Source organism: Haliaeetus leucocephalus, unplaced genomic scaffold, assembly GCF_000737465.1.
Source record: "Haliaeetus leucocephalus isolate CR32 unplaced genomic scaffold, Haliaeetus_leucocephalus-4.0 Scaffold140, whole genome shotgun sequence".
Classification (NCBI taxonomy): domain Eukaryota; kingdom Metazoa; phylum Chordata; class Aves; order Accipitriformes; family Accipitridae; genus Haliaeetus; species Haliaeetus leucocephalus.
Genome location: NW_010972576.1, coordinates 5,899,400 through 5,916,496, shown reverse-complemented (window position 1 = coordinate 5,916,496; position 17,097 = coordinate 5,899,400). Strand labels below are relative to the sequence as shown.

Sequence of the window (17,097 nt, the reverse complement as noted above, 5' to 3'; positions counted from 1 at the left end):
TTTAAGGAGGATTTTAATTATTTCCAGAGCAGAAAAGAGCTCAAAGATGCTGAGGCTGAAGCACAAAGCATGATATTTATGCAGGGAGTTATTATAAGAGACTTGATGAGACTGATTTCGGTGGCAGACAGGTCTCACAGCCAAACTAGAGGCATAAGAAAGTAGGACAAAGCTGGGATGAAATGGGATCAGCAGCTGTAAGCAGGGTATTCAATTAACTAGGAACAATTCAATTCAAACAACAAAAGAGAGAGGAACTTGGGGAGACAGGTGGGATCATAGATGGCTGAGGCAAGATCAGAAGGAGCTTAAATTTCAGGGAGTATTCACTCCATGCAATACCTCTTCTGTCTCATTGTTAAGGTCACTAAACTGACAGAGAAGTATGTGCTTCTGTGCTACATTACCTTTCCTTGAAATGACAGCAGGGGACAGACAGAGGGGCACGGTGTGGTGCTGAAGAGAGGGGAGATTCAACACCTCCACTTTTGACAGCAGTTAAGTTGCTAAATCAGCTTGGTTGTCTCACAGAACCATACCCTAAGGTGCCTGTGTTGTGACCATGCTCTTTTGGGGAGATCAGGACCAAAAGAACAAGCAGTTAAGATGGAGGTGAAGAGAAGCAATCATAGGAGGATCAATGAAGGTTGGGGCGTCAGGTCAGGAAGGTCAGGGTAAGACATTTATGACAGAGAAGTAAAAAACCCCAGTGTCAGCAAACAAAGTGTGTTAGGAAGGATAAGAATAAGAAAAAGGGTGAAGAAAAGAAAAATCAGAGACTTTGCAAGTGAAACTTCTTTACAATGAATATGGGCTAAACTTAATTCACAGTTTTTTTGTTTGTTTGATTGACCTAGAAGGAACAATGCATTGGGGATACCTGTGGGCGTTATAAAAGCGTTTGTATGAATACACAGTAAATATGTACTTTTCCTGAAGTGACTTACTGATATTTTTCCTTCCGCCTTAAGTATTTTACTGCCTAGCAGTAAACCGTCAAGCACTAGCCCTTCCTAGTCAGTCCCTCTTGTTCCCCTACTTAAGAATGAAACACAATATCTTGAACACCCAGAATGCGAAGAAGCTAATCATTGGCTCGCATTGTGGCTGGCAGGGCAGGCCCGCCTCTTTGGCTTGTGCTGACAAGCTGTTTATGTTTATGCAAGGCCACCCTTTAACTCAGCCGCCTGATGGCCATAATGGGACCAACTGTCTGAATGCTGCAGGGAGCTAAATCTTCTGATCAGAGGCACAGTGAATTTCAGTCTCTGATAATCCTGCGTGGACTCTATGGAACACTAGTAAGTAGCCTTCTGTCTCATTGTGGTTTTTCTCATAAGACTAAGGGCATGTTTTAGCAAGGCAGGTAGGCGCTGTCATTCAGAGAGGCAGCTGTTAAAGTATTTTCCTCTGTCTGAACTAAAAGAGCAGCTACTTTGTATGCAGTGTCATGACTATAAGGACTACACTATTTCAATATCAAATGAGACCTTCCTGGGAGGCAAGAGGGAAGAAGTTAATAGGGACACAACCCATTTAAACTTGCCAGCTTATTTTTTTATATGACTTTAATTAATCTGCGTCTAGTTCTCATTTTTAGCTGCATTTCCAGTATCTGATCATCCTGTTGTGTTTCAAACAGCAGCAGTTTTTGCAAGGTCGTAAGTACTGTTGTTCAGAAAAGTGTGAAAGGGCTAGAAATGGGATACTATAAAATGAATGCTCCCAAAAATGCTGATAGGTGCTGTCATATTCTAAGATATATACCTAGCAGTAGAAAAAGCAAAATCATGTTCAGAGATTTCAGTCCTCTTTGCTGGCTGCTATTAGGAAGTGTTCACAGCTCCACAGAGCAAAAGACTGCAGAGATGGAACGAGCTTGACTTTTTGTGTCTTTAAAAGAGTATGTCCTATCTAATGTTCAGAATTTTAAATGAAATATTCCATGTTTGGACAGTATTCTTCAACTTAATCCTGCATTGCAAATACTCATGGACTTTTCAGACTCTCTTTTACCCTTTACTCCAGCAAAGACAATCTTAATGTCCCCGTTAGAGCTGGACACCATTCAGAATCTCGGAACTAGTCTGCCCCTGAAGTTTTGGCAAGTCTGTGTCTAGATTTCATGTGGTAGCTGAGGAGCTTATCTACAGATCTCATTTTATGAATGAAGAAAATAAAGATATGACAGATTAAGTGACTTTGCCATGGCCATAGAGCAAAGTAAGTGTCAGCACTCAACACAATATTATTTCTTTTTCTTCCTTTCGTTTATTTTACAAAATCCTATTGGACAATGTGAATAGTAATTTCTAGGGATGACTGTGTGCACCTCACAGGGTTCAGGTTGGCTAAGAGAAATACCTTATGATTTGGCTGCTTATCCAAACTGCTCTGAGCTCAAAACTGGGTGGGAAGCCTCAAGCAGAGTAGGCTGTAGCAATATTTTTAGTTCTTCCTTCTTTTGTCATGGCTGGAAATGTCCCATATGGCACTATGACACCACTTCAATATTGCCAGGATGGTCCTTTCTACAGGGTACTTTTTCAGCTCTCTCCTGAACCAGAAGTGCCAGGATCTCCAGAACAGTCAGCTCATGCTTTGGGTTCAGGATACCTGGGGGACGAAAGAAGCTGTCACTGTAAATAAGCATGTTCATTATGCCTCTTTTTAAAATCACAGAAATAACCTTACTTTTAAGTTTCAATCAGGTCTTTGTTAGCCTTGAGTCATGCCAAAAAAATAAAAGCAAATCCAAATTGAGGCCTGTTGCCATGTTCTTTTCAGCTTGTCTAACTTGGCCCCTATGCATATACCCAACAGGGGGATGCCCTGGGGGTTGTGCCCTCGTCTCTGCCATGCTGTTTGTGTTTTGGAGCTGTGCACAGCTTCTGCAGACAGCCCTGATGCAGTCTGGAGAGCTTTGGCTCAACTCTCCTACTCATCTATAATGCTTTTAAGGACTGCATCATTCAATGAGTCTTGAACTGCAGAGGGCCAGTCAAGCAATATTATCTGTGGAAAGCAGTGGCTAAGAGACAGGTAGAAACTTTCAAATAAAACTGATCAAATTATGGGCAGCTATTGTACTCAATACCTTTTAACTAGATGGGTCTTGATGCTCACAGTTGTTCAGCTCAGAGACTGAGCCTCCTCTACAGCAATACAGTGCATGCATGGTGTAGTGTATGAACTAAAGCTAATTACAGCAGTAAGCTGCCTCTTTGCCAGGCTGTGAACACAAGCCAGAGGTTTTCAGTCACTCTTACTAAGTGGCAGATAGATACTAAGCCTTGATTAGTAAAGATGAAAATGAAATTGTCCTTTGTCTATAGATTAAGAAAGCAGGATCTCAGTACTTAAGTATCAATGAAAGCCATGAGATACACATCAGACATAAATACACACCTAGGAGTTTTTGCTGCGCTCTCTCAGTACATAGTTAGGAATAATCAATATGCTTACCACATTGTCTGTCTCTTGACTAAAGAAAGAACTCCCTTGTGCATCACGAGCTCAGCACAACATGGCTTGCTCTGTAGGGGCAGACTGTGCCTGTTTGATTTACATCAGGGTAAACAGGCAGAAGATTAAAATTGATTTGTCTTCCTTCCAGAGAGATAATTTTCAAGATGTATTCACAGGGCTTACTAAAACAGGGTGCTGAATCAACTTCCTTCATAAAAAAACCTGACTACTCTGAACTGTATATGCTGTAACTGTACTTTCTGATTCTGAGATGGTAGGCAGTTTGTGAAAACAAAATAATTTACTAATACTCATTAACTGAGCTTTCAGATAGCCTGGGAAGCATATCATCCTCAGTCTACAGAAGTGGGAAATGAAATCTGCAAGAAAGCTGGAAATACAACTAAGATCTCCTTCCCAGGGCTGTTTTTACCGCAATTCATTTTCTTCCCCTGGCTCTGTAGGTGCACTGAATGTTAACTGTGGGATTCCTTGCCATCAGTTTCCTCTGGGTCACTCTTTAGTCTGCAGGCAAATTTGCAATATAGCTATTGTTCAGTTATTCAGCAGTTAATGAAAGGTATTAATTTGGGGTTGGCTGAAATCCTAACCTCTTACCAGTACTTCCCAAATATGCTTTTGGTTACCAGATTACAAAGCCTGTAACGTTGAACCTGATCTACTAGATTTCCCCTTCTTTGCCCTTGAGAATGTCAGACCAGCTCCCAGAACTGATCAGTCTCTCAGGAAAGAATAGCTCTCTAGATTAATAAGAGTTTTGAGTTACCGGAGCTGTAATTCATGACACTCTGAGCATTTGAATTCTTAGTGAAAACAGGAGGCTTTAAGTGTGCTTTTCATCTCAGGATTTCAGCTTATTAGCAGGTGGTCTGCTGATGTGTCCGATATGCTTGACACACATCAATTAAGGTTATGCTAAGAGAGAACCTGTGAGTGAAATACCACATGTGCCCCCCTCCTATCAGCTGTTTGAGTCTGACCAGAAAACTAAACTGCCAGGTAACAGGAAAAAGTCCGAGGGCCTGAAAGAAACAGTTGGCAGCCTTCTGTCAGGTTTGGATAGACTTCCTTGTAAAATCACGCACCATCAGTACTTGGGTCTCCATAGGGATAGAGGCTGAGATTTGCAAACAACCCCTCCTCAGCCTCCTTGGATAAGTTCTTCTCCCTCTTAAATCTGAACCCTCTGACCAATATCCTCCATGCTAATATCCTCAACTTTCACCCACACCTATGCAAGCTTTTAAAATCTTTCATTGTTGCTTTTTTTTCAGGTCCATTTTCCTAGGTATTGGATCCTTTCCTAGGTAAGGGATGTTGTTGCCACTAAAGTGGAACATACTGGTTGGTTCTAAAAAATGCAAAATGCTAAGCATGCAGCCTTTTCTATTAAAAAAGAAAAAGCAGCAGGGTTGTAGTACTCAGATCTCACTCATGTATCAAGAGCAGAGAGTCTCCTTCTAATGTGTGCATTTTATTTTCATAGAATGGTTTGGGTTGAAAGGGACCTTAAAGATCATCTAGTTCCAACCTCCCTGCCATGGACAGGGACACCTTCCACTAGACCAGGTTGCTCAAAGCCCCATCCAGCCTGGCCTTAAACACTTCCAGGGATGGGGCATCCACAGCCTCTCTGGGCAACCTGTTCCAGTGTCTCGCCACCCTCATAGTGATGAATTTCTTCCTTACGTCCAATCTAAATCTACCCTCTTTCAGTTTAAAGCCATTACCCCTTGTCCTATCACTACATGCCCTTGTAAAAAGTCCCTCTCCAGCTTTCCTGTAGGTCCCCTTTAGGTACTGGAAGGCTGCTATAAGGAGTCCCCAGAGCCTTCTCTTCTCCAGGCTGAACAACCCCAACTCTCTCAGCCTGTCTTCATAGGAGGGGTGTTCCATTCCTCTGATCATCTTTGTGGCCCTCCTCTGGACTCGCTCCAACAGGTCCATGTCCTTCTTATGTTGGGGGCCCCAGAGCTGAACACAGTACTCCAGGTAGGGTCTCACAAGAGCAGAGTAGAGGGGCAGAATCACCTCCCTCAGCCTGCTGGTCATGCTTTTGATGCAGCCCAGGATACGGTTGGCTTTCTGGGCTGCAAATGCACACTGCCGGGTCATGCTGAGCTTCTTGTCAACCAACACCCCCAAGTACTTCTCCTCAGGGCTGCACCATTTTGGTGGTATTACTCAGAGAAAGTACTGCACTTAGGAAACAAAAGGATTGCAAGACAGGTTATATGTGCAAAATTCACCTCAGGAGAATAGAGGAAGTTTCTCAACCAGGAATTTGCCACAAGGCCAGTTCTGTAGGGTGGCCTGCCTGAAATATAATAGAAAACACAGGTCAAGACAGAAAGAAAAGGGTTCACTTCCTACCTTCCTTGCCTGTGGCAGAGAGTGAATTGCAGTGGCTAAGTGGTCTTCAGGTCTGTACTGCCTTAAATCTGTATCTACCAGAGTCCACTGGTTTCTTTGACTTCTCTCCCTCCTGTCTGATATGCCTGGCCTCCCAGCTGGTCAGCAATGCGGAAAGAAATAAGCATCAGTGGCATACAGATACTTGCACTGGCTGTGCTTGGTTCCTGTGCTAGGAAGATGTTCCCTTAGACTCCATAGGCAAGCCCTAAGCTTTCTTCTTACTGGAATCACTGGCTTACAGAACAGGCTCTCTGCATTGCTGCTTTGCTTTGATAGTGTGTTAAAAGGCACAGTCTTGCAAAGTACCTTCTTTTAGGATACATACAGGACTGGTATAAAATTAACTGCAGCCTCCAGATGGCCCACCCAGATTCCTCTCTCTAGATCACCTCTCTCAGGCCCAGAAAGCAAATTGTATCCCAGTATGTGCTCAAGTAGGCAGGAAATATTATAGATGCCACTGCTCCTTCATCCACGAAGGAGCTTTTAAATATTTCAGTTGCCTTCCTTTTTGCCTCTGTAGCTGGGCCAAAGGTCTAAGAAAGCAGCAGTTTAAGCTTCTAGCATAAAATGTCCCTAACTGAGTGGGTAGCTTGCTGTGTTCTGTCCTGGTTACTGCTGTCTAAAAAAATTATCAGGGCTGTTGTCAGCCTTCCCCTCTTATCACTGCTGGTTCACAGCATGTGGAACTGAGAAATATAGTACCCATTAAGATTCAAGGATTGCACTGCAATTTTCCTCATGAGATCAAATCATACTGGGGCTTGCTTTCTTCCTCATATCTTTCTCCTTACACAGCATCTTCAGTTGACACTTCACCTAATGTTCCCTAGGGTATAGTATAACCCCTTAATGTACCCTAACTTTCAGATGTTCATGTTTGTTATAGTAATACCCTGGCATGGAATTCTGCAGGTCTTACTTTGGCAAAACTCCTGCTAACAGCAATAGGGGGACTGGTTACTTAAGGGCTGAAATGGGACTGTGAGAATTACAATCTTTTCTCGTATGTATGGTTTAATTTCTGCTTCTGATTGGGATGCTTAACTTTAGAGCAGTACCTTTGGCCTTCTTTTCAATTAGTTTTTGAATGTGTAAGAGCAAGTTGATAGGTATTTGATGAGGTTAATACTAACTCCAGCACTGCAATGGCTGAACTTTCACCATATTACAGTTTTCAGACATTGCCTTCATGACACCATCTGTCTAAAGAAATCTGCTGCCTCCTCTCCATTTTCCCCATCATTTTCTCCTGATATCCACTTTCTTCTATCACTTTGAAATCTATGCTTGACACTCATATACACTTTGGGACCTAGAGCTACATCAAAACATTTCCTTGGTTCACAGTGGCTGTGGAAAATGTTGTGCCATCACACTCCAATACACAGATGGGAAGATGTGAGCCAGGGCTACTGTGGCTCTGACTGTCTGCAAGAAAGAGGATACAGGAGTGGGAAGAGATGATCATGTGGGTAGAAAGTGCAGAGGCAGCATTCTTATATATGCATGCAGGTACCTAAATTAGTATATTCTCAGTAGAGGTATCTTGTATTCCCACCTGCCCCAAAGCCCTGCACAGCCTCAAGCTTTTCAGCCTTTCACTCTGGCTTTCAGTGTCTCCTAGCCTGAGGCTCCTCATCCTTGGATCCAGTCTCCAGTTCATGCCAGTGTAGAGCATCTAGCTCCTCCCTGTGGTCTATGCTCCCCTGTCTCAACCACATAGTTCACAGCCTCTTCATCTTTCTCCCATCTTAGAGCTACCTTTTTTCCCAGGCCTCCTGGATCCCATCCTCCTGAACTTCTGTGCTCCATACCATTTGAGATGCTTGTTCTCCCTGCCTTGCAGTCCTTAAAAGCTTCCCCAAGCCCTTTGCTGTTTGCCATATTCTGCCACTCTCAGTTTTCCTCAGTACAGCCCAGTGTTTGCAGTCTGAGAAAGAAGGGGCTGTTTCTTCTCCCCTAGAGTCTCAGGTTCTTCAGTGCAAAGGTCTCAACATACATTCTTTTTCCTCTTTCTTGTTGTACTTGAAGGCAGGAAAGTAGGACAGGTTCAGGGTAAACCAGGCACATACTAGCCCTTTGTATGCTGTAAGAATGGATAGCTCCAGGCAAGGTCACAGAAAGACTAAGCCAAGAAATATATAAGCATGGTATATTTTTTAGAAAATATAGCCCTTTCTATTTCTTTTGGCAAACAAAGTGTCCAGTATTCAACATATATCTTGTGAATCAACTTCAGGCCTGGAGCTGCTTTTGAACTGTTTGCTGTGATTCTTCATGTGCTTATTTCTTTGTGTTACTGGTCACATGGTAACATTTCTGATTCTTGGATGAATGATGTTTTCAAACAAAAAGAGGGATTTGGACACATTACTTTTGGTTCAGAACTTTTCATGAATGCAGCCATATAAAAATGTATTGCAGCAGTGTTTCCTGGATACTTGCTTGTGAAAGAAAGCTTACTTACATGAATGAAAGTTTGTGAAAATCAGTAATACTGAGACATTACGATTTTATAGGAGCCAGGGCTGGTGGTTAATTTTTGAGAGTAGCAAACTGATTCAGGGCAGTACAGAGCAGAAGCGTGAGTCTAGCACAAACTGAGTGTATGCCAGCATTTAAGGGTTATGGTTGCCACAGAAGTGCAACTTAGAACTTAGAGCACAGTCAGGAGTGTGGGGTTTACCTGCTGTTTCACAGTACATTTTCATAAGCAGCTTGAACATTTGGCTCACGGTCTTTTTTCTTCCCCTGCTCCAGTCCATAATGCCCCACGTCTCTGTCAGCTGCAGCACTCAGTGGACCCCTGTGAGCTAATTCACCTCACTCACCTTGCAGAAAATTGATGCATTTTGTCATGGGTCAGTTTTCTGTCAGGTGATGAACTGTATCTGTTCACTGGAAGTCCAACAAGCACCTCAGTGCAAGCTAAGAAGTGGGAGTGTACAGCCAGAGGGGAAAAGGGAACCTTTGAAAACAGTCTGATGTTTGTCTTTTGAAATTACATCCTTCCAACATTTGACCTTCCCTGATGAAAACCACTGGGACAGATGCATTGCATGCTGTTTGCTAGCTTGTTACTTAAAGAATACAAAGTATCCAGTCAGTAACTCCTGTACTGCGGCCTTCAGGGTGGGGGAAAAGGGAGCTACCATTCCAGCTCACTTAGAAGGGAAAAGGCTGCATGTGTTTCTGTCACCAAAGCGCTCAGAATGAGATCATGTGCCCCAGGCAAGCCCAGCTCCCTGCAGTCACAGATGTTAGTGCGAGCTGATGGGAAAAAGTGGCTTAGTGTGCTATGCTTATTCTCCCTTTTTTCTGGGGACAGCCAGGGGCTACTGCAGGCTGTAGTGAAAACAGCAGCAGCCATGGGGCTTCTCCAACAATGACATCAAGGTTATAATGCATTATGGTTTTGTCTGAGCTGTGTATTTTCTTTCTGTGGAAAAAAAAGTGATACATTACAAAGCAAAATGCATACATTATAAAGCAAAATACCAAAACCACTGAAACAGCCCAATCCTCATTGAACAGTAGGAGCAGGCTGCAAAGGATTATCACACTTGTATTTTATCTCTTTGGAAGATCTGCTGACAATTATGTGGCTTTCTGGAGGGGGACAGGCTTTTGCCATACTCAAGTCACTGGGCACCAAGCTGAAGTACTAAAACAAAATATGTAGTAAGTGAGGCCAGACCAGCCGAATACAAGCTTAACATCTGAACCCAGACCCAAGATATTCCATGTGCTGGCTTTAAAATGCTGGTGGTAAAATGATTTATAATATTACAGCTAATTCATCTTTTAAAAAATGGGTTATTGTTAGTGCCAAAATCTTCATTATTTTTTCATCAACAGTTAAGTGAACTGAAGCTTCGCCTTGAACTCCTCAAAGGGTAGGTTTGCCTCAGTTTATCAGACTTGTGGTTCAGTCTGTACAAAGCCTGCCAGCTTGTTTGCATCAGAAGATTCATCTAGGACTTCAACTATGACCAACTAGAAATCTGCATAAACATATTTAAAATCCTACACCAAGTAGTCTAATGCTAAAATGAAAGGTGAACACATAGCTGTGATGCATCCCTGGCTTGTTAGTCTGCCATCCTGAGCTGCTATCATTCAGGCAATTTCACAGATTCAAATTAAATGGCAAGGTGCATCCTCCACCAAACCCACACCTTTCACCTGTCACTTTCTCAGTATTTAGACTGCAAAAGATCAGGATGGAAAACAGGTTGCTTTCATCTATACCTTTGCAATTCAGCAATCCCAATACAACCACACTAGACTAGATGAGAGCAGAATCTGGGCCAAGAGAGATACATATTCTGCCACCTACTCTGCATCACAACCTGTCCATCACTGATTGAGGAGGGGCACTTTTTCCTTGCTTTAATGAACATGCAATGAGGTTAAAAAAAAACCTTTCACAAATCTATGTACAAAGCTGCATATAATCAGTATAATCAATATCTAAGCTTCATCCTACTCCACTCTTGTCCTACTGACATTGCTTACATAGTTGATCTTGGTGAAAAATCAGGGTTGTTTTCTACTTACATGGAAAATAACAGGGTTGTTTTGAAGCTGGCATTTGAAAACATCCTAAATGGAAGCTGCCATTTTTCTGAGAAGGCAGACTGCTCTTTGCAGGTTGTTTTCCCCATCTGATCTGTTCTTTGTTGCAGTCTTTCCTATATGAAGCTTTCTACAGTGAATTTTCTCCCACCATCAAACTGACTAATATCTTCCATCTCCATTTCTCCAGAAGACTGACATCCCTGTGCTAGATAGGAACATGGTGCTTGACTGCCTCAAAATCAATGGAGACAGTGTGAGAAAATGGGCATCGAATGATGCCTTAGTAATATCCAGGCAACTGCCTGGAGGCAGGAGCTATCTATGGACAGTAGGAGGCTGGTACTCCACATGGATGATACGAAAGAGGAAACAAAGAATAGAAAAGAAGGGAGAAAATGTTGGTGAATAAGAATGATCCCTGGAGCCTGGAAAATGAAAGGTCATTTAAAATCAGTCTTCTATTTTTGAATCTTGAATTTTCTTGCCATTTTCTTACAGAGTTGTTACTTGTGAAAGCAGCCTCTGATGTGAATGGACTTGGTTTTTTTAAGAGAAGAGAAATATTGAAGAGTACCTGAGAGATCAGTGTGAATTAATGCATTTGCTCCTCGGGACAAAAAAACATTCAGTCAGCATGAGCATCACAAACCGAAAGTGGTTATTTCCACCTACTCTCCACTTAAACACCATGTCTCACAAAAAACCCCAAGAGTTTTATTCCAAAGATAACAGTCATTCAACTTGTCTTGTACTGTGATAGTACAGTACATGTAGGGAGAGCCTACATGTCCAGAAAACCACTCAAGGGCTACTGTGCTGTACCCAATGAAATAATTTCTGGCCCCAAACCTTCAAGTCTGCTCCACCAGGATCAAGTTCTTTGATTTCACAGAAAATATCAATCCTGATAAGATCAAGATGTAGTCAGTTCATCCCACTTGTTTACTAAGTGGGAAAAGACTAACTCAACTGTTAACAAACCTTGTTTAGTGCTGTTTCAAAAAATAATATTATTTGCTTCAGCTGATGTCTGTGCATTTCAAGTGTTTTGCTGCTTACTACCTTCATGGGAGAACAGAACAGAAGAGAGGAAAAATGCTAGAATGCAGGCCAAAGATGCACAACTGTGGTAGCAGCTGAGCAGTAGGGCACATGAAATCTGTTCTTATGTACCTCTTGTTTGTGTGGGGTGCTCTGGTGTCTAATAATAAGACTGAGCTCATGTTTGTAACCTTTTACATTGGATCACTGGATTGTGTTTCACTCATCTGGAGGGCTGCCTGTTTACACAAAAGCTGTAGGAATATAATACGTTTGAGATCTAGCATTCTACCTGATGTGACTGAAATTATTCCATGGGTTATGCAACTATTGGAAGGAATTGTGACAGCACAGGCAAAAATACATACAAAGAAAATTTGTTCATAATTTTCTCCTTTGCTTTTACTGATTAGAGAGTCTTTGTTTGGTTTTGTTTTGGGGTTTGGTTTGGGTTTTTTTTAAGTAATTCAACTGCTTTTGACATTAACAGTCCAGTTACATCAATCCCAGATCCAGGTACAAGAGGAGTAGACAATCAGCACAATCCTAATTGTGCAAAGATGAAAAACTGAGCAAGTAACAAGGCTCAGGACTTTTAGGCAGTGTTTACAATGGTGTTTTTATTTTGTTAATGACTTGCTGTACTGATTCACCCATGCTTTAGTGATAGCTGCCTCATTTAGAGATTCTCACTGTTCAAATAGAGTAAGATTATTCCCAGTAGAAAAGCTTGCAAAAGTCCTCTGGCAAAACTAAAGGCTAAATAAAACTTGATATTTTAAAGTAAAAGAACATGCAGATAACAGCAATTTTAGTTTTAATGGCAAAACTTCTTTTATCCACCATAAAAATTGGGTTTACCATTTTTTATTGGGAAAACAATGTTCTTCAGTGGTGACTCAAAGGCCTTGAGGTACCCAGAAATATAAGTGACCCCTCAAGCCTTTGGTACCTGAATTTAATCAGGGCAGTAGACCTTTAAATAGCTGAAAATAGGGACTGAGAGTGACTTAGGAGCTTCAAGTCATGGTCTTTCACGGGGTGCTTTTGAAAATTCTGCTTGTGATACTTTTGGTAAAATGTTCCTTCTGGTAATTAATGGATTGGATCACCCCAGAGGTTGTCTATCAAGCAACTGTCTGCTGACTCTGAGAGTCGCTTTATTAGAGAAAAAACCCGACCAAACCAACCCCAAACCTCCCAACAACCTGGAAGCCTTTAAAGGATGTAAGTGGATCAGCATTCACTTCCCTGTTTATAAAAACCAGGTTGTTCTAAATAACTTGCTAAACTGTTGAACTATTTCAAGTAATGCACTAGATTTTTCCATCCCCTTCCAAAGAGGCAGTTTGTGCTGGAAGCGAGGGCTGCAAGGTTGATTTGTTTCCATGGGGTGTGGGGGGACCCGGCTGCCACCTTCCCGAGTAGTGTGTGGTGCTCTCGGCTGCTGGGGGCTGCCTGGGGGAGCAGTCAGTCATCTGCAGGCAGGAGACCATCCCAGCATGGGGCTGGCTGTTTATTTTCAAAGCCTTTGTACCTCAGGTTACTTGTAAGGCTGATGCTTGGGTAGTTCTGCTAAAACTGGACTGTATATATTCCCTGGTTTGCCTGTAATTTGCAGCTTATGAAAACCAGATGGAAGACTCCGTGCTCTGCAAGTTAGTATAGGGATGGGAGCTTCTGACATAAGAGCAGCTTTTACAGAAAACACTGAGTTAAGAAGATTCAGGCTCAAGCTAGATTGCTTCTTCCCTCCCCCCCCTTTTGTCTATTTTTACTGCATCATTGGTATGTGTCCAAGGAAAGTCGGCCATATCATTCGGAAATACAAGGGAATAAACTTTTGACTGTCGGATCTCTTCAGGCTGAGAGACTCCAGAGTAAATGAACTGGGAGAGAGAGAATTAAAAGGAAAGATTTCTTTAGGTGAACTTTTTCGGTGGTCTGCTCTGCCAACAGCAGTGTAAAATAACGAAGAAACTGCAGCAGTCCTTTCCCACTGTCTTTCTAAATAATGTAAGTTACCCTTTCACACTCATCTCTCAACTGTCCGCTTGCTTTTTCTGCTTTCAAGTATTTTGTGAGAGCAGTGGTTTTACAGTGAGTGAGCTCTTGCCAGGAGCTCTGCTGTGTGAATGAGTGAATCGTTTTGTCTTTCTTTCTCTTCTTTAAGTCAGGGTGGTAGCGGGGAAGCCGAGCAGTTTGACACCACCTCTCTTCGACAGTTGTGCTAGGCTCGACTTTAGATGGCTGTCAAAACCTTTAAACCTTTTCAGTGTTTGTGCAGAAATTCGTTTGTAGTTGGCAAAAGACAATAGCAAGTGTTTTGATTGAACTGTGTGTGTCAGGCTTGCCATAAGAGCAGGCATTTCAAAGGGGATTGTGTGACGCTGTGTAAAGAGGACAGGATGTGACAAGGGAAAACAAATGCTTCCTGGTCTTTAATATTTAAAAGAAATAATTGAAACAGAGCCAAGGAGTTTGTCTAGGAAAGAAATAGTGATGTTTATTCAAGCAAAATAATGACTCTAAATCTAAGAGGGCAATGTCAAGGTCTAATTAGGAGAGTTTTACTTTTCACAGGTGTTCAGTTTTTTGAAGTTGGTAGTTGGCATTAATGTTGCTGTATTCTGTTGTTGGACTTTTGTGAAGAGTAACTTGAGCCATTACCTGATGCGTAGCTCTCTGTAGGTTACTTACATTGGTTGATTTTCCCCCTTTTAGTTTATTTTACTATTTTTAAAATGCAGTCAGGCAGACTGTCAGGCAGATTGATACGTTTAAGTAAAACCAAGGGATTATAATGATAATGTACTGGGCAATATACTGAGAATAAAACAAATATTGCCCTGAAGTGAAACATTCATTAGGCCAAAACAATTACATAAATCTTTATTTGTATGGCGACAAATAAGAAAACTGTGGTGAAAGTACAATGACTAAATAAATATTTCTCTTGATAAGGATGAGGCGTAAGAAAAGTTGCTTTCTTTTCCAGCCTTAGATTTTTTTTCTTTGAGGGCAATGGATTTATTATGTGGATAACAGTTCTATGGCCAACTATTGTGATTTAATCATCAGAAGTTTTTTCCTTAAAATTCCACATTGCTGCTTGTGTGAGAACTGAAATTAAATTGACTAGTGATACAAATCAGAGTTTCTAGACAATGTGAATTTTTGGAATATAAACTGTAGGGCTTGACAAGCATATTAAAAGGTTTGGTTTGTTAAAATCTGTATAAACTTGGTTAATTTAAAGCTAGTCCCATAATTTTCTGGAAGATGCCTGGAGTGGTTATAGAGAGAAGGTACCAGGAAGCTACTGTACCTGGTCTTGGGACTGCATCATTCTGATAGAAAACAAAGCCAGCAGACAGAGGAGGTTAGTCCCTGTTTCCAGAGAGTTTTTTGGGGGGAATCGTTCTGTTGGCCCTCATCCAAAACTGCTTACTATAACCCAAAGGCTTCCTCAAACTTCTCAGCAAAGTATTTGACAAACTTGAGTTGTGAAGAAACTCCCTGGTCTGATCTGGACCTGCAGTGCCCACAGCGACTGTAAAGAACACCTTGGGGTTTTCTTCACTGAGGGGTCATTTTAGTCCTTGAGCTTCATCCTTTTTCATCAGAAATGGCTTTGATACACCTTTAATTCACTATGGCTCTCCTTAGTGAGAAGGCTAAAGAGAACTTCTTTGTTGCTTCAAGGAGCACCACTAACACATGCTGCTTGAGGGCCAGAAGGAAACATGAAGTGGGTTTTATGACAGAACCAATTCTAGATTTGATTATAGGGTTTCTGGGAAGAGGGAAAAATTAAAACCATGGAAACATTTATTTCAGACACCTGGGAAAAATCTTTTGGTTTCTTTGTGTAATTTATAAAGGGAGACAGCAAAGGTATCATGCCAGATACAGAATAAAAATTAGACGTGTTTAATGACTTTTGGGGGGGGGGGGGCTTAAATATTCATCTTTTTCATGGAAGTTATTTTCCATGTACTAACTAGAATATATGAGTTCAATGAAACCATGGTTTTGAGGCTAGGTTTGAGACAAGCAGTGTCCATGGCCTGACAGCACACATGAATGCTGTCTGAATTCTGCTATGTCCAGCAGCATGCAGTGTTAGGAAAAATTAGACCTCACCTGGACAAAAATGACAATACCGCTGGGGGAGTTCCTGAGCCCATGATAGTATTCTTTGTCTGGCAATCCCGGTTTTAGCTTGAAGGTCAGGTTGTTTACTGGGAAATCCACATAATTGGTGCTTGAAGCCATCATGAAAACATGCCAGGCCTGTCTTTGCCTGATAATGGAATTTCATTAATTCATAACAAAACTAGGATTTGGACAGCTTATATAAACACAGGGATGCTCCTAATTCCTTTGAGGAAAACTGATGAATTAAATGAACTGAAAAGGTTTTAAGTGTCCTAATGTAGAGAACAAAGTGTTGTGTGTTACTATAGTGAAGCTGAAATTTAATCATCTGCATAAAGTATTAAACATACACAGTTTTGCAGAAACACGTAGTATTGTGTCTAGACACTTGAACTATCTATACAAAAACAAGGGCACAGTGTATGGTAGGTTAGGATAAATCCTTGAGCCAAATGTGAAAGAATTGGATTTGATCAGTTGGCAAGCATATTGTGTCATAAAAATTAAATGTGCCTGAGGATACAAGTGTAGCTAGTTTGAACTATTTGTTTATACACAGCAGCAAACACATATATTACTCCAAATAATAAATTTAGTTTATAAAGAATGATCCTTAATACAGTTGCATTATAGAAGGGAATAGCTCTTCAGATTGAAATAGTTGTTTTAAGGACAGTGCAATATTCTGTATTATAAAGAGCTGTTAATTCCAAAGAATCTACAAATGCACTGAAAACTCCAACACAGTGTTTTTCCACCTTTTTTTTTTTATTTTTCAAGCCCTAAACATTTTCTCCTGGAATTTTGCCTATCCATATTTTGCAGTGTAACGTATATGAACTTGATTTTTTCAGTCAGCTTTCAGGGACCACGCTGAAAAAGTCCAGTGACTGTCAGATTGAAATCCACTATTGCAGATCCTACACTTGGCTGACACCTTCAACCAAAATTAGATATGCTATTTCCAGAGAATGCAGGTTGTGGTTATGTTATTGCTGATGTTTGTGGGTTAAAAAAAAAAAAAGGCCGGGGGGAGCTAACCATGTGAAATGCATGACATGAGTTGTTAAAAAAACAAGACTCTGAAACAAAATCAATATTTATTGAAAGGAATAAATGTTGGAAAGGAAATAGTCATTGCTTGGAGGTTTCTAAAATACTGAAGGGAAAAGAACAGGGTTTAGCATTCACATAAATAGACTTCACCTTTCTATACCTCCATTTTTGATAGGTTACTTTTTAAGACAAACTTGCATATTTTGTTAGAATTGTTAGAAGGCCTGCTCTTGTATTTGTTATGTGACATGAATGGATTGGAGGCAGTCCCTTGGTGTGCTGCAAGGTTTATGTTGACATGTTCCTGTAGTGGAAAGAGCTCCTTGGTTGCAAACACTTAGCAAATGCAAT

General features: G+C 41.2%; 1 protein-coding gene across 4 annotated transcripts in view; it reads left to right on the top strand.

Moving 5' to 3' along the window:
* The first annotated feature begins 1,186 nt into the window (after positions 1-1,186).
* Positions 1,187-17,097, top strand: part of TRIM2 (tripartite motif containing 2) — a 74,194-nt gene continuing 58,283 nt past the window's right edge. For all 4 annotated transcript variants that reach the window (XR_775539.1, XM_010586121.1, XM_010586118.1 and 1 more), the window contains exons 1-2: positions 1,187-1,301; positions 8,668-8,833. The gene's annotated coding sequence lies outside the window, so the exon portion shown is untranslated. The remainder of the gene's footprint in view (positions 1,302-8,667; positions 8,834-17,097) is intronic.